The following is a 22,644-nucleotide window of genomic DNA, read 5'->3' on the forward strand; positions in this document are numbered from 1 at the left end:
TTTTTTTAAATAATACAATATAAACATAGGACAAAACACACATCACAACAAGAGAGACACAACACTACATAAAGAGAGACCTAAGACAACAACATAACAAGGCAGAAAAACATGACAACACAGCATGGTAGCAACGCAACATGACAACCACAACATATGCTTACTTACAAGCCCTTACCAACACCACAGTTTTAAGAAAAATACGTGTTAAGTAAAAAAATATAGGTCAAAAACACAAGAATAAAAGTAACAAGTAATTAAAGAGCAGCAGTTAAATAACATTAGCGAGGCTATATACCAGTTAGTTGAGGTAATATGTACATGTAGGTACAGTTAAAGTGACTATGCATAGATAAACAGAGAGTAGCAGCAGCGTAAAATAGGGGGGGGGGGGACAATGCTGTTCAGGAGTCTTATGGCTTGAGGGTAGAAGCTATTAAGAAGTCTTTTGGACCTAGACTTGGCGCTCCGGTACCGCTTGCTGTGCGGTAACAGAGAGAACAGTCTATGACTAGGGTGGCTGGGGTCTTTGACAATTTTAGGGCCGTCCTCTGACACCACCTAGTATAGAGGTCCTGGATGGCAGGAAGCTTGGCCCCAGTGATGTACTGGGCTGGACGCACTACCCTTTGTAGTGCCTTGCGGTCGGAGGCTGAGCAGTTGCCATACCAGGCAGTGATGCAACCAGTCAGGATGCCTCGATGGTGCAGCTGTATAACTTTTTGAGGATCTGAGGACCCATGCCAACTCTTTTCAGTCTCCTGAGGGGGAATAGGCTTTGTCGTGTGTCTTGGTGTGTTTGGACCATGAACGTGAAGTTCTCAACCTGCTCCACTACAGCTCCGTCGATGAGAATGGGAGCGTGCTCGGTCCTCCTTTTCCTGTAGTCCACAATCATCTCCTTTGTCTTTTTTTTTTTGTCTTTTTAATTTTTTTTTTATCCCATTTTCTCCCCAATTTTCGTGGTATCCAATCGCTAGTAATTACTATCTTGTCTCATCGCTACAACTCCCGTACGGGCTCGGGAGAGACGAAGGTCGAAAGCCATGCGTCCTCCGAAGCACAACCCAACCAAGCCGCACTGCTTCTTAACACAGCGCGCCTCCAACCCGGAAGCCAGCCGCACCAATGGGTCGGAGGAAACACTGTGTACCTGGCCCCCTTGGTTTGCGCGCACTGCGCCCGGCCCGCCACAGGAGTCGCTGGAGCGCGATGAGACAAGGATATCCCTACCGGCCAAACCCTCCCTAACCCGGACGACGCTATGCCAATTGTGCGCCGCCCCACGGACCTCCCGGTCGCGGCCGGCTGCGACAGAGCCTGGGCGCGAACCCAGAGACTCTGGTGGCGCAGTTAGCACTGCGATGCAGTGCCCTAGACCACTGCGCCACCCGGGAGGCCATCTCCTTTGTCTTGATCATGTTGAGGGAGAGGTTGTTGTCCTTGCACCACACGGCCAGGTCTCTGACCTACTCCCTATAGGCTGTCTCATCTTTGTAGGTGATCAGGCCCACTACTGTTGTGTCATCAGCAAACGTAATGATGGTGTTGGAGTCATGCCTGGCCATGCAGTCATGAGTGAACAGGGAGTACAAGAGGGGACTGAGAAAGCACTCCTAAGGGGCCCCCGTGTTGAGGATCAGCGTGGCGGATGTGTTGTTACCTACCCTTACCACCTGGGGGTGGCCCGTCAGGAATTTCAGGATCCAGTTGCAGAGGGAGGTGTTTAGTACCAGGGTCCTTAGCTTAGTGATGAGCTTTGAGGGCACGATGGTGTTGAATGCAGAGCTGTAGTCAATTAATAGCATTCTCACATAGGTGTTCCTTTTGTCCAGGTGGGAAAGGACTGTGTGGAGTGCAATAGAGATTGCATCATCTGTGGATCTGTTGGGGCCGTATGCAAATTGAAGTGAGTCTAGGGTTTCTGGGATAATGGTGTTGATGTGAGCCATGGCCAGCCTTTCAAGGCACTTCATGGCTACAGAAGTGAGTGCTACGGGTCGGCAGTCATTTCAGCAGAGAATTGTAAGGGAATTCTGCCCTATGTGCACAAGTGACCACAGGAAACTTCTTTGATCGGAGGTTAATTTGTTTAATAAGGATTGCAACCTGGAGTATACACTTACAGTAATTTGTAAGCTAGACACTCAGCACAAAATATGGTGTTTTCCCTTTTTATCCCCTACTGAGGATCACCCTGCCCAGGATGATGTCCCTTAACTGTAATACCATATAAGCTCATAATTAATAGTTGCTAATGCAAAGATGTCTCTGCTAGGCGGAGTTCAGCTTATTGTTATTTGCAGTTAGTTTCCCAATCCTCCTTCCTCCTATATCTACCATCTGCTAGCAGAAGTAAGACTGGAACATAGTATCAACAGGAACTGAAAGTATAATTACAACACAGACACAGACATCTGACTTTTGTACAGTTGACCTCTTCGTGCACTTACAAAGTCTCTACCACTGATTCTTAATCTCAAGCTAAAGCAAAACAGTAATCATTGTTCTTTTGTAATTACAGGTGTTCCTATAATGTACAGATTATAAAATTCCTTTCAGTTCTTGGGCACAGGGACTACGGTGGTCTGGTGAAACATGTTGGTATTACAGTCTCAGTCAGGAACAGGTTGGAAATGTCAGTGAAGACACTTGGCAGTTGGTCAGCGCATGCTCGGAGTACACATCCTGCTTGTTTTGTAGCCTTTGTTTTGTCCCGTTTCAACAGAAGTAAATCTTGGATAGCTTTCACCAGATGATGTACCGTTCGAGAGATCAAGCCAAATGCTGGCTATCGTTAACTATTCTTTTAACCTCAATCCCACTAGACCTGAATCAAACAAGATGTAACCAGCGGCTAAACAATTGTAGACTGATATGTGTTTTTGTTAGAGTCAGTATATAGTAATGTAACGATATTGATCTGTCAGTTTCACCAGCTAATACCCTAATTTTCACACTGACCGCAATATACAGCACGACAGGCTTCACTGTCATTGTGCACAGTACACAAAACTATGTTAATCTTGTCTTAGCAGGATCAGATGGTGACCAGTGGTGGAAAAAGTACCCAACCGTCATACTTGAGTAAAAGTAAAGATACCTTAATAGAAAATGACTCAAGTACCAGTAGAAAATGTTGCTGTTTTATAGCTCATTTCCTCCAATTCTACACATATTGCCATGGGGAAGAAAGAAAAATGTCGTTTTTTAGCAAACTACATGCTATTTTACACATTTCGCAATGAGGCTAAGAGAATTTTGCATTTTTAAGCTTATTTCCTGCAACTCTGACTCATAGCCCTTCTAGACGTATATTTAGAACAACAAAAAGTAAACAAACATGCCCACAGTCATCAAGCTAAGTAAGAGATCATTATTAAATATGTTTAACCCAATCAGTCCCACCGTAACGCCGGTGCATGTTTTAAAACTTTTAATACATTGTGAACATTGAGTGTTTGAGCTACAGATTTCTGGGTTGAACCATTAGATGTGTCTATTTCTTCCGTAGATACCAACCATTAGTCTGTGTGATTAACGGAGGCTGAGCTAGAGCGGGATTTGTGAAACAAGGGCGGATCCCAAATGGGACTATGATGCCAAATACTGTCCCCGTGTCACAATGGGATCCGAGAAGCTATTAGCGTCCGTTTCTTATATTAACAGTGTGATAACCTAATGCGTTGAGTTTATTACAAAAACGTCCGTAGAGTCCAAATGGTTTGAGCTATAAAATATTAAAAGATATATATGATAAATATGAGACTCTCATAAACATGTTTTGCTCTGACACGCACAAGCTATACAAGTCATAGTGATGGGTCGTTCGCGAACGAGTCGGCTCCGGCTCTTGTAGGTGAACGTTGGGAGCCGGCTCGCATATCAAAAGAGCCGAATCTATTTATAAAAATATAAAAGCAATTAATAAATGAATCATCAAACGATTTAAATGAATATAATTAACTCGTTCAAAAAATGAAAAAAGAAATAAAATAATATAGGCCTAAATGCTCAAGCGCACACATTCGTTCTGACTGTCTGCTCAGACTAACGGCCTTACCTGTTGTTCCTGTCAATCAGACACACAGTGTCAACCAATGAACCAAAGATGCGTGAGGGAGGGCCGAGCAAACTCACTCACAGTCACACACTTAGCAGCCGAGGAGAGAGAGGAAGGACAGCTGTGAAACTACAGCTGGAAAATGAGTCGGAAGCACAGTAGCATTTGGATGCATTTTAATAATGTAGACAATGTTAGAGCACAGTGTAGAATTTGCCAAAACAAAATCTCATATAAAGCCGGTTCCATGCACAACCTACACCGGCATATGCCAACTGTCCACAGGTGTTTATATACAGTCGTGTCCAAAAGTTTTGAGAATGACACAAATATTCATTTTCACAAAGTCTGCTGCCTCAGTTTGTATGATGGCAATTTGCATATACTCTAGAATGTTATGAAGAGTGATCAGATGAATTGCAATTAATTGCAAAGTCCCTCTTTGCCATGCAAATTAACTGAATCCCCCAAAAACATTTCCACTGCATTTCAGCCCTGCCACAAAAGGACCAGCTGATATCATGTCAGTGATTCTCTTGTTAACACAGGTGTGAGTGTTGACGAGGACAAGGCTGGAGATCACTCTGTCATGCTGATTGAGTTCGAATAACAGACTGGAAGCGTCAAAAGGAGGGTGGTGCTTGGAATCATTGTTCTTCCTCTGTCAACCATGCTTACCTGCAAGGAAACATGTGCCGTCATCATTGCTTTGCACAAAAAGGGCTTCACAGTCAAGGATATTGCTGCCAGTAAGATTGCACCTAAATCAACCATTTATCGGATCATCAAGAACTTCAAGGAGAGCGGTTCAATTGTTGTGAAAAAGGCTTCAGGGCGCCTAAGAAAGTCCAGGACCGTCTCCTAAAGTTGATTCAGCTGCGGGATCGGGGCACCACCAGTACAGATCTTGCTCAGGAAATTGCAGCAGGCAGGTGTGAGTGCATCTGCACGTACAGTGAGGCGAAGACTTTTGGAGGATGGCCTGGTGTGAAGAAGGGCAGCAAAGAAGCCACTTATCTCCAGGAAAAACATCAAGGACAAACTGATATTCTGCAAAAGATACAGGGATTGGACTGCTGAGGACTGGGGTAAAGTCATTTTCTCTGATGAATCCACTTTCCTATTATTTGGGACATCCGTAAAAAAGCTTGTCCGGAGAAGACAAGGTGAGCGCTACCATCAGTCCTGTGTCATGCCAACAGTAAAGCATCCTGAGACCATTCATGTGTGGGGTTGCTTCTCAGCCAAGGGAGTGGGCTCACTCTAAGAACACAGCCATGAATAAAGAATGGTACCAACACATCCTCCGAGAGCAACCATCCAGGAACAGTTTGGTGACAAACAATACCTTTTCCAGCATGATGGAGCACCTTGCCATAAAGTCAAAAGTGATAACTAAGTGGCTTGGGGAACAAAACATCGATATTTTGGGTCCATGGCCAGGGAACTTGTGGTCAATCCTCAAGAGGCGGTGGACAAACAAAAACCCACATATTCTGACAAACTCCAAGCATTGATTATGCAAGAATGGGCTGCCATCAGTAAGGATGTGGCCCAGAAGTTAATTGACAGCATGCCAGGGCGGATTGCAGAGGTCTTGAAAAATCAAATGTATTTATAAAGCCCTTCTTACATCAGCTGATATATCAAAGTGCTGTACAGAAACCCAGCTAAAACCCCAAACAGCAAAAAATGCAGGTGTAAAAGCAAATATTGAGTCTTTGCATCAATTTCATGTAATTGTCAATAAAAGCCTTTTCCACTTATGAAATGCTTGTAATTATACTTCAGTATTCCATAGTAACATCTGACAAAAAATATCTAAAGACACTGAAGCAGCAAACTGTGGAAATTTATATTTGTGTCATTCTCAAAACTTTTGGCCACGACTGTACATTATAAAGTTATACTTTAAATGCAAATGATTAATAGCATTCTTTTTCATAACAAACCAATGCATGTTTAAATACATTGTGGTTAAGGTAGAGTATGATTTAATTTAATAATTTAATTAGAATTGTTTTAACACCAATCATAATCAAACTATCGCAAAATGTTTGACTTGAAAAAATACAACAAAAAATTTAAAGAGCCGTTTGGGAGCCAAAAGACCCGTCTATTTTTGGTGAGCTGAGCCAAACAAGTTGGCTCACTGAAAAGAGCTGGAATGCCCATCACTAATACAAGAGTCGTTAGAAGAAGGTAAGGGGTTCTTCTACATAGAAGATAATAGGAAATCTTATTGTTCTACTTGTAGCCCCGGGTTGCCCTGGGAAAAAAATTGTAAAATACTTAATTGTGAGGCTAAATACAAGGGATGGACATGCAGATAAATGAGTCAGATAAATGAAAAGTCGATTTTTGCAGGGGTCTCTGGAGTGATAGGGTTAAGTGATTGATAAGGTAATTCAATAAGCTGTGTAGATACAGTGCCTTCAGAAAGTATTCAGACCCATTTACTTTTTCCACATTTTGTTATGTTACAGCCTTATTCATAAATCGATTAAAACAATTATAATCCTCAGCAATCTACACACAATACCCCATAATGACAAAGTGAAAATAGGTTTTTAGAAATGTTGCACATTTATTAAAGATAAAAAACTGAAATTCCACAATCCTGTCTCGGAGCGCTACGGAAAATTCCTTCGACCTCATGGCTTTGTTTTTGTTCTGACATGCACTGTCAACCGTGGGACCTTATATAGACAGGTGTGTGCCTTTCCAAATCATGTCCATTCAATTGAATTTACCACAGGCGGACTCAAATCAAGTTGTAGAATGAACCTACGATCTTGTCTCATCGCTGCAACTCCCCAATGTGCTCAGGAGAGGCGAAGGTCGAGTCATGCATACTCCGAAACATGACCCGCGAAGCTGTGCTGCTTCTTAACACCCGCTCGCTTAACCCAGAAGCCAGCTGCACCAACGTGTTGGAGGAAACACGTTCAACTGACGACCAAACTCAGCTTGCAGGCGCCCTGCCCGTGCGATGAGTCGAGTAAAGCTCCCCGGCCAAACCCTCCCCTAACCCGGACTACGTTGGGCCAATTGTGTGCTGCCCTATGGGACCTCGGTCACGGCCAGCTGTGACACAGCCTGGGATCAAACCCCAGACTCTAGTGACATCTCGACACTGTGATGCAGTGCCTTAGACCACTGCGCCACTCAGGAGTCAATCTTGAGCAATCCGGATTGATTTATAGCTCTTTAACTAATTTGTCTTATTTAATTTAACAGTAATTTCTTGTTTCATTTACTATTCATAGGGTAGTGTCATGGACGACTATGTGAAAAGGAAGTTACAAGAATGGGTACTCAGTGAGTACATTGACAACTTTAAAGGTAAGGTAATTGGATATCACATAATAAATATAGGCTTCAAAATATGCACTTCAAATAAAGCGGGACCCACATAATAAATACCCTCTTCTAATACATAGCCAATCAAAACATGATAAACACACAACTGTTTAATAGTTCTCGCCATGTAAGCCTACTCACCATTCCAAACTAGGTAACTGCATTCCAAGTGCACCCCTGTCTGCCCTAATTAGACTGCAGACTCCTATTTTATTATGATTCCATTTTATAATTGTACTTTTAGGTCAACAAATTTCAGAAACAAATTTCAAGCTCCTACTTGGTGAAGAAAAAGCACAGGAGGCCTTGATTCCACCTTGGGGACCAAGGCTTCTATTCAAAAAGAAACTTGAAGAATTATGTAACAACCAGGTATGTGACAAGCTATTTTATAGATTTAAGATGGCATAAGATGGCTTTGTTGAGCCTATAGGACCAAGTATTTTAAGGGATATGAATTAGTTATTTAAGTAATTTTTGTAATTTCTGTTAAGTTAAATTTGTGCAAACTACAAGGGTTAATGCAAGATTTAGGTAATTAAGCCCCAAGTTTTGCGAAATATTTCTAAGTAACATTAGTGCAATGACTGGAAGTCTACCGGAAAATGCTATCTTTAACAATTTTCCCAAATACAGTAGCATACACATCTCAAACTAAAGATTTCTATGACAAAACTAAGGTATTTTAATTAACCTGTTGATGATTATATTTGGTTGTTTTTCAGATTGAGCCCTCAACCAGCAAGATGCTATCTCCCTGTGCTACCTCTACTCCAGGTACAAAAGCTATTCAGCACATATATTGTGAATATATGTGTTTGTTTATCATTGTTTTGTATTATTATTAAATATATATATAATTGTGCCTTGTGTGTGATATAGCCCTTTACAAATTAAATAAATAAATATTATTATTGTTATTATTATTATTACTATTATTATCATTATTATATTGCTTAATATGATTAACTATTACAAATATAAAACATATTTGAATTAGATAAAATTGTAAAATCCTATTTCCCATGTAAATTAGCCTGCCTGCCACTCTGTACCTTTCGGACTCTGACCTAGTTAACGATCTTCTGCCTGTCCTCAACCTGCCTCTTGCCTGCCCCTTGTATTTTAATCAATATCAGAGACGCGAACCATCTGCCTCCTGTGTCTGCATCTGGGTCTCATCCTGTGTCGTTTTACAACCATAGATTTTGCAGATTTATACCATCTGCCTATCTGCACTGACTCTATCTTGCATTGACACTACGCACACTCACTAGACTTTAAACACACACCATATATACACACTCACCAGACTTTACATACACACCATATATACACACTCACCAGACTTTACATACACACCATATATACACACTCACTAGACTTTAAACACACACCATATATACACTCACTAGACTTTAAACACACACCATATATACACTCACTAGACTTTACATACACACCATATATACACACTCACTAGACTTTAAACACACACCATATATACACTCACTAGACTTTAAACACACACCATATATACACTCACTAGACTTTAAACACACACCATATATACACTCACTAGACTTTACATACACACCATATATACACTTACTAGACTTTAAATACACACCATATATACACACTCACTAGACTTTACATACACACCATATATACACTTACTAGACTTTAAATACACACCATATATACACACTCACTAGACTTTACATACACACCATATATACACACTCACTAGACTTTAAATACACACCATATATACACACTCACTAGACTTTAAATACACACCATATATACACACTCACTAGACTTTAAATACACACCATATATACACACTCACTAGACTTTAAATACACACCATATATACACACTCACTAGACTTTACATACACACCATATATACACACTCACTAGACTTTAAATACACACCATATATACACACTCACTAGACTTTAAATACACACCATATATACACACTCACTAGACTTTAAATACACACCATATATACACACTCACTAGACTTTAAATACACACCATATACTGTATACACACTCATGCACACTATATTGTCACTCCCACACAAAACCCACTCACATTCACATACACTACATATGCACACACACACATAACAGACACGCAAACCGACACAACACAAACACACACACGCACACTCACATACACTTTTACACTCATACTTGGCTGCTGCTGCTCTGTTCTTTATTTGTATATTTATTATTTTACACACAAAGCGTTATTGTTATGAAGTAGGCCTACTTTTGTGACTTGTGTTCTGTTCTTTTCATAAGAAGTATCTCCACATATTCCACCCAGAGCCGTCATCAGGGTTATATTTGCTGTAGCCTAGAACAACTGCTTTGAAACAATGTCAACCCAACCAAATAAGGTTGAATTCAGATAGAGAACAAGCCTGCCCATCGGGACATGAATTAAACAAACTCAAGGGAAAGTCAATGCAAATTTAGATCATGTAATTTTCTGAATATGTTTGCATGTGACCTTTGTGGAGAGAGCAGAGTGAAATGTGAAACTACACTTACCCATTGAGAAAACAATATCCCCCAAACTTCCACTGGCGCTCTTGAATGGGGAATCATTCAAAAACACTTTCTGCATGAAGCCTTCATCAGGGTTTAAGTCTGTGATAAGACAAGTATTTAAATAAACACCTGTGCTTAATTGTGGTCTCAGAATGAGGAGGTCGATTAATTCCAGTTCGATTCATTTTCTATCCACCATGATTTTCACTTTTATGAAACGCATACATGTTTTTTAATATGCTCTTCGCCGAGTTAATAACGACGTTTAATATTAAAACCCACCTCAGTGCCTTAGATTCTTTAGATAAATTCACACTTTTAATAAAGAAATAAACCCAACCAAATAATGTTGAATTCAGTTGTGACAGAGAACTAGCCTAAACTGGTGCTCCACACACAGCAGGTGCTCCATTATTCCAACATGATTGTAAAAACAGTGTTTTCCATGCTCAACATTTCACAAGACTGGAAATTAACACTGTATTGAAAATGTTGATCCCAAAGGTTCTCTTCTTCTTGTTAGGTTTTGAAAAGTGTGTTATTACATTGTGTTTGTAAAACTATGTTCACTTCTACATCCTCATAACTTCATGTCCAGTTCTTGTTTATCTTCTCCTGTATTTCAAAATTTGTCTGTGGACTTGATCCCTCTGAATGTTAATACACAACTGCAGAAAGTGGCCTCCAAAGTTTCTGCACTAATTTCCACATCTGCACGTCAGAACTTCTTAATAACCATTTATAATAGATACACTAACTACAGATACATTATGATAACAGAAATTGAATAAAATATACTTAACTATTTTATTATACTATTTCTAATGGTGCCAGTGTGGTATAATTGTTTTGTATCATGTCATTTTTTCCCTACCGAAGTAGAAAACTGCTAAATAACTTGCAGTTTTGGCAACACTAGAGAGATTAAAGTAGATGTCACGCGTCAAAATTGTGATTGATGACCCTATGTGAACCTATGTGACCCTAGTGGTTAGGTGGGGGCGTTGGGGTGAGTAAGTGACCAGGTGTCAGGTCAACCGTCAAAAGCCTGATTTATGACCCTATGTAATGATTTATGACCCTATGTAATGATTTATGACCCTATGTCCTGTAGAAGGGTGCATGCCAATATTTGGGCTTCAGGTCAGGACATCCTGGTGGTTAGGGGGGTCGGGGTGGGGTGAGTAAGTGACCAGGTGTCAGGTCAACCTGTTACTGTTTCTCACGGTTTGGGGGGTTAATGAACATTTCAAAGAGTAAGGCCTATTTTATAGCTTATAGCCCTCAGGGGTTGTTGTCTAGGAAACACGAATGTCAAAGCATTGGTACGGCCTCCACCTTATAAAGCCGCTGAACAATTCCTGTTTAAGACTGTACATGATAACCCCCTGAATATTAAACAAAAATGCCCCCTATGCCAATTTTAGGGATGTTATGCGCGGCTTGTCATGAACCCAGTGACCAAAGCCTTGAAGAAGTTCTGTGTGAAGCTCCAGAATGTTTTAAAGGATTTTTGGGTACGAGTGATGGCCATATTTCTTACATATTCCACCCGTAGGATTCTACGGTAAAGATATTCACAGACAGTGGACCCAAACCCCTTTATCATGCAAAACCTGGGATTTTTTCTCCTGCTCTGGGGATGAGAGAATGGCTAAAGATCAGGCTGGCGCTCTGTAAAATTGAACAGGCTCTGAGTGGTACACAGGTGCCGGGCTATGCGTTGGAAGAACAGGTCTGCGGACGCAGTGATCTGAAGGCTCTAAGAATCGCTTCAATGGACTATACCCCTAACAACAAAGTGACAATTTTAGCCTGTGAAGTTTATGATGGTGCTAATGCTACAAAGTCTGTCAATTCTCCTGTAGCTTCCAGAGCCTGCAAAGAGGTAAACTTTTTTATGCCTGTGTTTAGTTTTAAATGGTTGGATTATCCGATTTTCATAACCCTTATGAATAAGCTGGACATTCTCTTCCAAAATGGTGAACAGTTACAGCGCTGGTCGAGGCTGTCCTTGAGACAGAGTCAAGACCAAAAGGCCCGACGTAGGATCTACCCCTGGAGTGAAAACTTACCAAGTGTTGATGGACCTTGCAAGAGAGCCAGGCCTTTTGATGGCGAACTGGACACTGATAATGGGGGATGGTTGCACCAGCCCCCTGGATCTGTAAGAAAGGCATCGTAAAATACCTTAATAATGTAAGGCTATAAAATGTATGTACTAAATATTTTGAATGAAATAAAGGGTTTTTAAAAGCCGAATCTCACCACGTTATGAACTCTCGCGTTTGTTCACTCTTAGCGCAGTCTGTCCCTGAGAAAAAAAAATTGCGGAAAAAGCCATGTGCGCGCGTATGTGTGTGCGGGAGTGTGCTGTAGTGGCTGTGTGTGTGTGTTTCAAAAACAGAAAAAGGGGCGGGGTGTGTGTTCAAACGACCCCCATGCATCTGCGCTCAAGGCTCTCTCTCTCTCTCTCTCTCTCTCTCTCTATGCCGGGGGGTCGTTTGAAACCAAGGTTTACACTATCCTGCAAAACAGATGCCTACCCCCCAACAATAATATTGTGTCTTACGCCTCCTAAACACAAAGGCCTTTCAAAAACTATTTTTTAGGTGGGCTAAAAAGTCATTCATCCCAGCGATGTCGAGACCTCCCCACCCCAGCATCTAGGTGCTAGCACCCCGGAGATTTTAGAATATCCAAAAGGATCCTAATGTTTAGACACCCCCAATCCCATGTGTTTGAAAAAAATACCTTAGGAGTCAAAGATATCTTGGGAGGGGTATAGCCCGAAAAACGACAACCACAATGCTCTGTAAAAATAACTCAGTGCTTTCTCTAGGTCGTGGGGTACAAAAGCTCTAGAAAACCGGGCCACTGTTAGACACGTTTTAGCGCCGCTACAAACTTACCCTACAGCATCCCCCATGAATAGTTATCGGACTGAACCGTTAAAAAGATAATCTGGGAAAAACTCCTAATGGATCTTTCGGAAGGTGAGTTCTTGAACTAAATATATATTTATATTAGATTTGGTTGTTGTGGGGAATTGTTTGAAAAGGGGGGGGGTATGTTATAGAAATATTAAACAATCATTAGGGCCAGTATGCTTACCGTATAACAAGGCAATATTAGCTAAAGTGATTATAGCTTTAATATTGTCGAATGTTTTGTAGATTCTGAAGCATTCACGCAGATACTCCGAGGTATAACTGAGCTCGAACCGGCCGTTGGTTCTCCGGAACAAATTGCAGACATCCAAACGCCGACCCTGAATTGTAAACGTAAGTAAGCTCCAAGAATTCCATACATAAAAATATTTATACCTTAAAAACAAAAAGGGTTGGCATCTTATATTAAAAGTTATTTTATGTGTTTACAGAGGACCTAAAGCCTAGAAGGTTAAAGGATGCCATATGGAGCCTGAACGGTTTCTGCGAAGCATATGACTACGAGACCATTCTCCCATACGCCCAGGATGTTTTTACACACAAGCCGCGAACACAGGATTTAAACGGCAGGTCAACTCCCCTGGGACAGGCAACCGGTGCGCCCCATATTTCTAAACACCAACGGACAATTAGTGCTCAGATCCACAGTTCCGCTTCACCCGAACAATTCTACTTGGCCGGTATTCACGAGACCGCGTTCCAAGGACAAGGTATGAATCAATTATATATTATTATTATTTATATCTATATTTTAATATTTATAAATTTTTATGCCTGAATATGTTAAAACAAGGCCGAATATTGTTTTTTTCAGGCTCACCATCTACCGAACCTGCAGATGCTGTAATACAGGTTGACCAAAGACATCAGCCCCTGGTTTCAGAGCTTCTTCAGAACAGCCCTCGTCAAAAAAGCCGAGGTATTTAATTAATGTATTGTTAATATATAGGCTTATATCTGAAATGTATTTGACATTTTTATCTAACATATTTTAGGGTTAATAACCTATTTTTGTATGTATTATTTTTATTTCAGACTCCTCCCCGGCTTATAAAGACAACGAAGAAGCTACCCATCGAGAACCCGAGGAGGCTCCAAAGACACCAGTCAAGAAAACAGCGAAACCTGATGATTTCAAAGATTTAAATGACATTTCTGAGGTAGACGATTTGATGTTCTGTGAAGCGGCCAACCTTCTTGAATCGGCCAATTCTGTGGGGGCAACAGCCGATTCTGAAATAGACCAAGCCAGGTTTTTCAAAGCTTTTACCCTGGGTTTAAAATCACGAAAGGCTCTACTACAGAGGCGAATGTGTATTCTACTAGAGCATCAATACAGTCAGGATGTGTCATTCTGGCGTAGCGAGCTTCCCCGTATGTTAAAAAACAGTAGGGTTAAAACAAGCAAATACCGCCGTTAAAAAACACACATGTAAACACCACGAACACACACACATCCTTAATTAGACAAATGGCGCCCCCTATAGACCTAAGCGAGACAATTGAAAACCTCTTAGCCCGGATCCCTACAGAGCTCCAAGATATAATTAACCATATGAATGATTCGGGGATAATTGACATAATGACGATAGATGAAAATCTATTATCCCAGATTCCCGCCGAACTCATAGACATTATTACACGTATGAATGAGTCAGGGCCTTCCGATGAAAACATGTTATCACAGATTCCCGAAACAATCATATCTCTAATTACCCAGCTGAACGCGAGCCCTAGGTTTAATTCGGCCCCACAGACACCTCTAAGCCAGCCTTTAACACCCTTGTCCGAAGAGTCTGAAACCCAATACGATGTTTTTGAACAGTTGGACAAATGTCTAGCAAATCTGGAGGGGGAAGGTCTTGAGCGCAGTGTACAGAACGAGAGCCCTAGGTTTAATTCGGCACCCCAGACACCTATAAACCAGCCTTTAACACCCTTGTCCGAAGAGTCTGAAACCCAATACGATGTTTTTGAACAGTTGGACAATTGTCTAGCAAATCTGGAGGGGGAAGGTCTTGATCGAAGTGTACATGTTTTGCGCCGAAATAAATTCAACAATATTGAGGTTTTTCAATTTCAATAATATTGAGAAATTTCAATTTCGCATGGGGGGGTCAGATTCGGGAATATGCTGTGTTTTACGTAATGCTTATGGACACTTTGAATGAACTGTTAGATAGGGTTAGAGATTATAGCGAACCAAGGGATCGCTTACAGTTGGAAATTTGTGGAGACAGTCTACAGAGCACGGTATCGCTTATTTTACAGAATGGTGAAGCAGATCTTGAACAATTTGTTAACCTGCTAGAACGCCTTGTTCAGTCAAATTTAAACGTGCTAGCAGATAGGACCCTCGAACTTGTAGTACAATTAATACGTCAACCCCAAGGTGGCGGTGGTCAGAGAAGGAAGCTCGATAGTCTAATGCAGTCAGAAATCATAAGCAATAAAAGGGCCTACCTCATAAACGTGCCCAATCCTGGTAATAAGCTATGCTTTGCCATAGGTTTGGCCCACTTACTCAGCCCAGGATGTACTGATCTAGCCGCGTTACAAAAAGCTCGAGAGCTACAAACTGCTGTGGGTCTCGGTATACAGGATGCTGTGGCTTTCTCAGACATAGTCAAATTTGAAAACTTTCTGAACATCAAGATTGTGGTTTTGTACCACAGTAGGGCTAATGACGCTCTCTTGAAGTTCCAAAATATACACGAGCCACATCCTAAGACTATGTACTTTTATGTGCAAAATGAGCATTACTATGCCGTAACTAACATCACAGCTTTCTTAGGCGCCCCATATGTCTGTCCCGCATGTCATACCGGCTACACACGCATGGGGGGGCACTCGTGCCGTTACAACTGTTCAGTATGTCTGGATAAACATTGCCCTATGCAACCGCTAAACTTGACCCCCTGTGCGGATTGTCACCGCACATGTCGTTCGGCCTACTGTTACGAAAAACACAAAACTGAAACATGGCACCCCAAGGCATGTAAATCTGTAAGCAGTTGTGACATTAACAAGAAATGTCCAAAATGTCATTGCAATTACAACCTTAAAATAGATAGCCCTAAACCTCATGTTTATGGAATTCTACACTGCCTGTAAAGGGCCTTTGAAAAGCAGAGACGCTGAAGTGGTTCAAGAAGTACCACACGAGTGTTACATTCAGCCCTTGGCTGAAGATGAACATACAGAGAAATATGTGTTTTATGATTTTGAGACAAATCAGCAATCAGGGGTTCATTTGCCTATTTTTGTATCCACCATGACTTTCAAGGGTGAAAAGTGGTCGGCCGAGGGACCCAATTGTGCACAGCTCTTTCTAAAACACTTTAGAAAACCCCAGTACAGAAACTTCACGTTTATAGCTCACAATGCTAGAGCCTATGACTCCTATCTGCTTCTGAACCCTTTGATACAGCAAGGCGTGGCCCCCAGTGTCATAGCTCAAGGGAGTAAAATATTATGTTTTGTTGACCCCGCCTTCAAACAGAGATACATTGACAGCTTAACCTCATGTAATGAGTTCCTCATTCTATCCTATAGGGCATCCTGAAATTATTCACAGCGACTTTGACGAACCCCAAAATTATTTTGGTTTAATCAAAGCGACTGTCTACCCTCCTAGGGGGCTGTTTATACCTGTGTTGCCGTACAAGGGTCCTAAAGGAAAACTTTTCTTTCCCCTTTGTCGCACATGCAGTGAAAACAACAACCAGGAAAACCCATGTGATCACACAGATCAACAAAGAGCCCTGACCGGTGTATGGGTAGAATTAGAATTCTCTAAGGCTTTAGAGAAGGGGTATCGTGTGGCCAAAATCTTTGAAGTAGAAATCAGACACACTTTTTAAAGAGTACATCAAGACCTTCTTGAGATGCAAGCAGATGGCTTCAGGCTATCCTGCATCGGTCACAGATCAAGAAAGTAAAGACAAGTACATTCAAGACTACCATGACAGAGAAGGCATACTTCTTGACCCTGACAGAATAGAGGTCAACAAAACCAAAAGAAATGTGTCGAAATTGTACTTGAACTCCCTTTGGGGGAAATTAGCGCAGAGATGCAATATGCTAACAACTTCGATCATTAAAGACCCCGAAGAATTTTTGGAATTTGTTTTTTCGGACCAATACGAAATTTCCCATTTTTCCTTCTTGAGTCAAGACATTGCATTGGTGCAATGGAGGCGCCACCAAAAGTGGGTTCTACCCCCTGGTAATGTAAATGTGTTTCTTGCAGCATTTACCACAGCCTATGGCCGACTTGAACTGTACACCCTCATGGAACAGCTTCAGAGGCGGGTTCTTTACCATGACACAGACTCTGTGGTCTATGTAAGCAAACCGGGGGATTGGAACCCCCCACTTAGCAACTATCTTGGGGGTTTAACGAGTGAACTCGAAGAGGGTGACCATATTACAGAATGGTCCTCATGTGGTCCAAAAAGCTATGCTTTTAGGACTAAAGCCAATCACGTGGTGTTGAAAGCCAAAGGCGTGACTCAAAACTACGAAAATGCCACGCGTGTAAACTTGGAATCAATCACGCGCTTGGTCGAGGGGTTCTTAAAGGACAGGAATAGTGACTTGGAGATTTTGAGCTCCTACAACAAAATAGTGAGGGATAAAAAGGGGTTCCATCTAAGAAACGCACCACTCACTAAAAGATTCTGGGTAGTCTATGACAAGCGACAGCTATTGCCTGACGGTACCACATTGCCCTTTGGCTACTGACTTATGCTACAAGCCCCAGTGTGTCTTAAAGCTTAAGATATTATGACTGCTGTCGAGGGTTTTGACCCCCGTCTACAATTGCCTTTTTCAGCATTAATTGCAGGCCCTTCAAACAGTGGTAAAAGTTTTTTTGTAAAAAGTATTTTAGAGAATTCTGAACATGTGTTATCTCAAAAGCCTGACAATATTGTATGGTGTTATTCATGTTACCAACCTCTGTATGATGAATTATTGAAGACAATAAAAATCAAGTTTGTTGAAGGAATACCCGAATCTCTGTCTGATGATGAACTTCTCCCACCACATAAAAACAATCTGCTGGTTTTGGACGATATGCTATTTGCTGGTAGCGAACACCCCGAAATTGCACGAGCTTTTACCCAATATACTCATCATAGAAACCTGTCCGTGCTTTACTTGGTCCAGAATGTGTTTCACCAAGGTAAAAATAGTCGGACCATTAGCTTGAATGCCAACTACATGGTATTGTTTAAAAATCCTAGAGACAAACTGCAAATTAGCACTCTAGCTCAGCAGATGTACCCTGGACGGAAATCATACTTTATGGAGAGCTATGAGGACGCTACCAAAGAGCCATTTTCTTATTTAATCGTGGATTTAAAAGCAAATACTCCAGAACACCTTAGGCTACGTACAGGGCTGTTTCCGGGGGAGCGGCCTGCTGCATACCTTCCTAAAAAGTAAACGCTATGTCTCTGCGTTTAAAAAGAAACCTGCCCCTCTTGAGAAGGCTAGTTGGGTCTACAGCTAAAGAACGGAAGGCCATCTTGGGTCGCTGTTCTTCAGATCTCATATTAGCCCTATGTGAGATTGCTTTGAATCTTCTCAAAGGACGCATTCCACTCACCCTGAACCAATTGAAAAAATTAAAGAGACAAAAGACCGCGATCAAACTCTTTGCCAATAAAAGGGCCAGTCTTCAAAAGAAAAGACATAGTATACAACAGTCTGGGGGTTTTCTTCTGCCTTTACTCAGTATAGCCGTGCCCTTCATCACCAGCCTTATTGCGGCCAGACGTGGGGGTTGAACACGCGGTGTGATGGCCACTAAAATGTACTTGGTGCCTCAACAAGAGTTGGATAGACTTAAAAAACAAATGCAGGGTCCTGAAAATATCAGACAAACAGCTGAAAATGATTTGGATACGGCCATGAAGGATGTCTTGAACCGAAAAGGATTGAACCCCTATGATAAGATTCAAAAATATACAAACCTAATGCAAAGGTATTTGACTCTGGTAAAACAAGGGGAGAGAGAGACTAGCCATTTAACCCTTTCCCTACCGGACCCTTTAACAGATGTCGAACCTAACGATAGCCCTGCCCCTGTAAGGCCTGTACCGGCGATCTTACCTAGTGAAGATCATATGTCTGGTGAAGCTCAAATGCCATTTGAAGATAAAGTTATGCATGACCTACTGACACATGTGCCTTTACGTAACAGGAAGAATGTTAAATACATTATGAACAAGATAAAAGACTCAAAGGGGATAGCTGCTTGGAACGACTCTGGAGAGTTTATCCTTCTGGGCTCTGTTGTTAGGGGTTCCCATATGCTGGACTTGCTTAAAAGTACCACGGCGGCCCACAAGGTTGCTGATGACCGAAGGCCGCCCGGCTGGCGTCAGTTTCTTAAGGCCCTGGCAATCCTCAACATTCCCCTCTCGGGTGTACCCAACCATAAGCTTCGTCAACAGATTCAAGCTTTAAAACAAAAGCCTTCAACGAGATACAGCACCCCTAAAGATGCCCCAACGACCCCGTCCCCCTATGAAAACGATGAGGATAACTCATTTACTCCCATGAACGTCTCAGGACCTTTTCCTAATCCCGATCTCTCAGGGTGGTTAGCCTTTTGAAAATGACTTTTGAATGACTATGATTAAATTCAATAAAAAATGTATTTGAAAAATAAGCAAGTTAACATTTGTGGCATTCTTGAAACATATGACGTGAGCATACGCCTTGATTACGCGTTCTTAAAGGACACACATTTGAACACTTTTGATATTTTCTAACAAAACAAGATACAAGGTTATCATTACTTCTTAAATCATCCTTATAAAGAGACATTACATCTTCAAAAGAAACTCCCCGGGCTCTTTGGCACAGGTAAAATACACAGTGGTGACCGCATGTAGTGGAAAGGTTATCTTGCACTTGTTTGATGCTGTAGTAGATCTTTGTACCGTTTAGGGTCAAAAAATCTTTAATAGATTTAGGGAAATGTGAAAAACCGGGGGGAAAGCCATAGGAATCAAAAAAAGTTGAGATTTTTCTTCCACCTTCCTGTTCTAATGTCATAGCTAGCCAATGTTCACCAGGCATGTGTTTAGGATGGGTATTGACAATAAACATTGCAGGCCTCTCAGGCCATATCTCAATAGGTTATTCATCACAAGCCAACACTCCACAAAATTGTTTTCCAATCAAGCGGCTCATGAGCCCTTCCAACTCTTGGGTATTCATGTCTTTGCTCAAAGGTCCTTAATAATAATCCACTAAGACCTGTCTTCGGGCATTCACTTCCAAGATTGAATCAGAGCATGCGTAAACAATCATGCTAACTGTACAGGCTAAAGGTGTACGGAAACGCATTTCCAGCCTGAGGTTACCTTGGGACACCACAGACAGATTTCCTGAGGTGTCATCATCAGGGGATAAATTGAAAGCATACAACGTGTAACCCTCTGCAAAATCATTTCTGTCAATAGGTAAAGAGAGATCTTTTAGATGTCGCCCTGTAGCCAGGAATAGATTGTAAAATTCTCGCACAGATATGTTGTTATTAAATTGTGGTTGGAAAGCCTTCGCCGGAACCTGACGTCCGTCCTGACAGAGCGCTACATACTCTGCATTGAAGTGCTGAAAATTAAAGTTTTTTTTATCTAAACTGCCCGTATTAGAGGCGTGATCAACCAGACCTATAACCACATATCTAGGTAAAGGGCCTAGAAATAGGTTTTCTTGACTGCAGATTCTACTGCCCACAGGTATGCTAAAGGTTTTCATGGTAATTCTTTGGACAGTGTAAAGGGCATTTCCTTTCATCAAAGCATGTGAGTGACCCAGGCGTACTGCCGGAGATACAGACACTTTTTTAATAAAAAGGGTGGCCCCCAACACTTTCAAACTAAAATCCCCGTCTTGGGGAGACATCAGGCAAAACTCATCCTTGGCCCTGGTTAATTTTAATCTTAAATCAACCGAATTTAAGAGTAACCGTTCTTGAAAGAAAATGTCAGAGTGTATAGGGCCTAGCAAATGAAACTCTCGAGATTCGGCGCAGTAGCGAGCTCGTGCCGCTAGTCCTTTGTTTGCACCGGTGGAAGGGTCTGTCGATTCCATAGAGGCTCCTGCAGTATCCTTGCTAAACAGCCCGGCGCTAAATTGTGTTTTGAGAGTGTCTTCGGAGTAGTTTAGTAAACACTCCATGATGGCTCTATAAGGGTATGTGGCGCTGCTTTGACTGATTAGGCGTTCACCCAAAGTCACATCAACTTGGGAGAAAATGGTGGCCAAGGGGTAATTAATGAGACTCACTTTGGCATCGCCTGCAATATTAGACCCATCTCTTTTGGTCACTTTTAGACGTAAATGCACCAAGGTGTTGTTGAGGTCCAGATAGTTGTCACCGTGGCCTGGTATGAAAAATTCGATAGGCCCGTTATCGGTAATAGCCGAGAGAGGGGCTATCTCCACATAACTGGATCTATCTATTGAATGCTGCGTTAACGGTGCCGTGAAAAGATCGAGTTCTGTCTTTATAGCTTCAGAGGACATTCGGTGTAAAAGAGCCATGTCACTTATTCTTTTAGAAAATACTTCCTAGTATTCTTTTTGCCTTTTTTGCTTCAGACCTCCTCACTTTACCACGTCTTTGACTTACTGAGGTTCTTTTAACAGTTAACCTCCGCTTTTTAGGTGCCGGCCTGCGCCTTAAACCTGGGGGTCTCTTTTTTGGTCTTCGAGACAATATCATAAGCCCCGAGCCTTCTTGATGCTCCACATCTGGTGACGCCCTTCGGGTCATAGCATTGGCTACAACCTCACTTACTATATTTTTAGCCGCGGATTTTAAATGTGGTTTGGCTATGCTGAAGCCTCTCTTCATAAACGGTAAAACCATCCTAAAGAGGTTACGGAATATACCGCCTATCCCCGCACCATACATTGTCGGTGCTCCATGATATCCTGGTAGTCCATTACCAACTTGATCCACATAGTATGAAACATAACGGTTAGGGTCGAGCTGATGGTGCTCCATAACCCTTTTATATGTATTATGTTTATAAATATAATACAGATATTATATATGTAGAGAGGTTTTGGTGGGTCTAAAGTGGAGTTTTACAATCGTTTTACCATAAGTAAATTCAATGTTTTCGTTCTGATCCGTTTTAAGCTCAACCAGAATGTTTTCAATATAGTTCTTGCTGACATGTACGTAGTGCGGCTTGTCATAATTGACAGTGACGATGTCCCCATCCTTTCCGTCTATATGAACTGTTCGCAGGAGGGGCACACATGTGTCTCCGACCCTTTGATAGGTTATGATGTCGGTATACACAAATATGTTGTAAAAGCCTGCATGTATATCCGCAGGGAATGGGAATAATTTATCGTTCACATACGTCCATTTATTGGGACCCATCCCCAACATGTAGGATAAATTACCGCTGGTCTTTATACCTCCGCTAGCAGGCCCTGAGATTTGTATCCTTTTATGGATTGGATTGTAGAATAGGAATATTTCCATCTTGTTCAGGGTTAGGTGTTCATTCAACTCTGAGACGATCCTGTCGACGGTTCTATAGAAACCTTTTTTAAGCTTAATAAGTTTCGCAGGTTCCGATAACCTTTTGCAATAAAAATCACGGTCCTTAGCTTTGATATTATACCAACTATGGGGGTATGTAATCTCGCTG

The sequence above is a fragment of the Salvelinus namaycush genome, chromosome 3, assembly GCF_016432855.1.
Source record: "Salvelinus namaycush isolate Seneca chromosome 3, SaNama_1.0, whole genome shotgun sequence".
Taxonomy (NCBI): domain Eukaryota; kingdom Metazoa; phylum Chordata; class Actinopteri; order Salmoniformes; family Salmonidae; genus Salvelinus; species Salvelinus namaycush.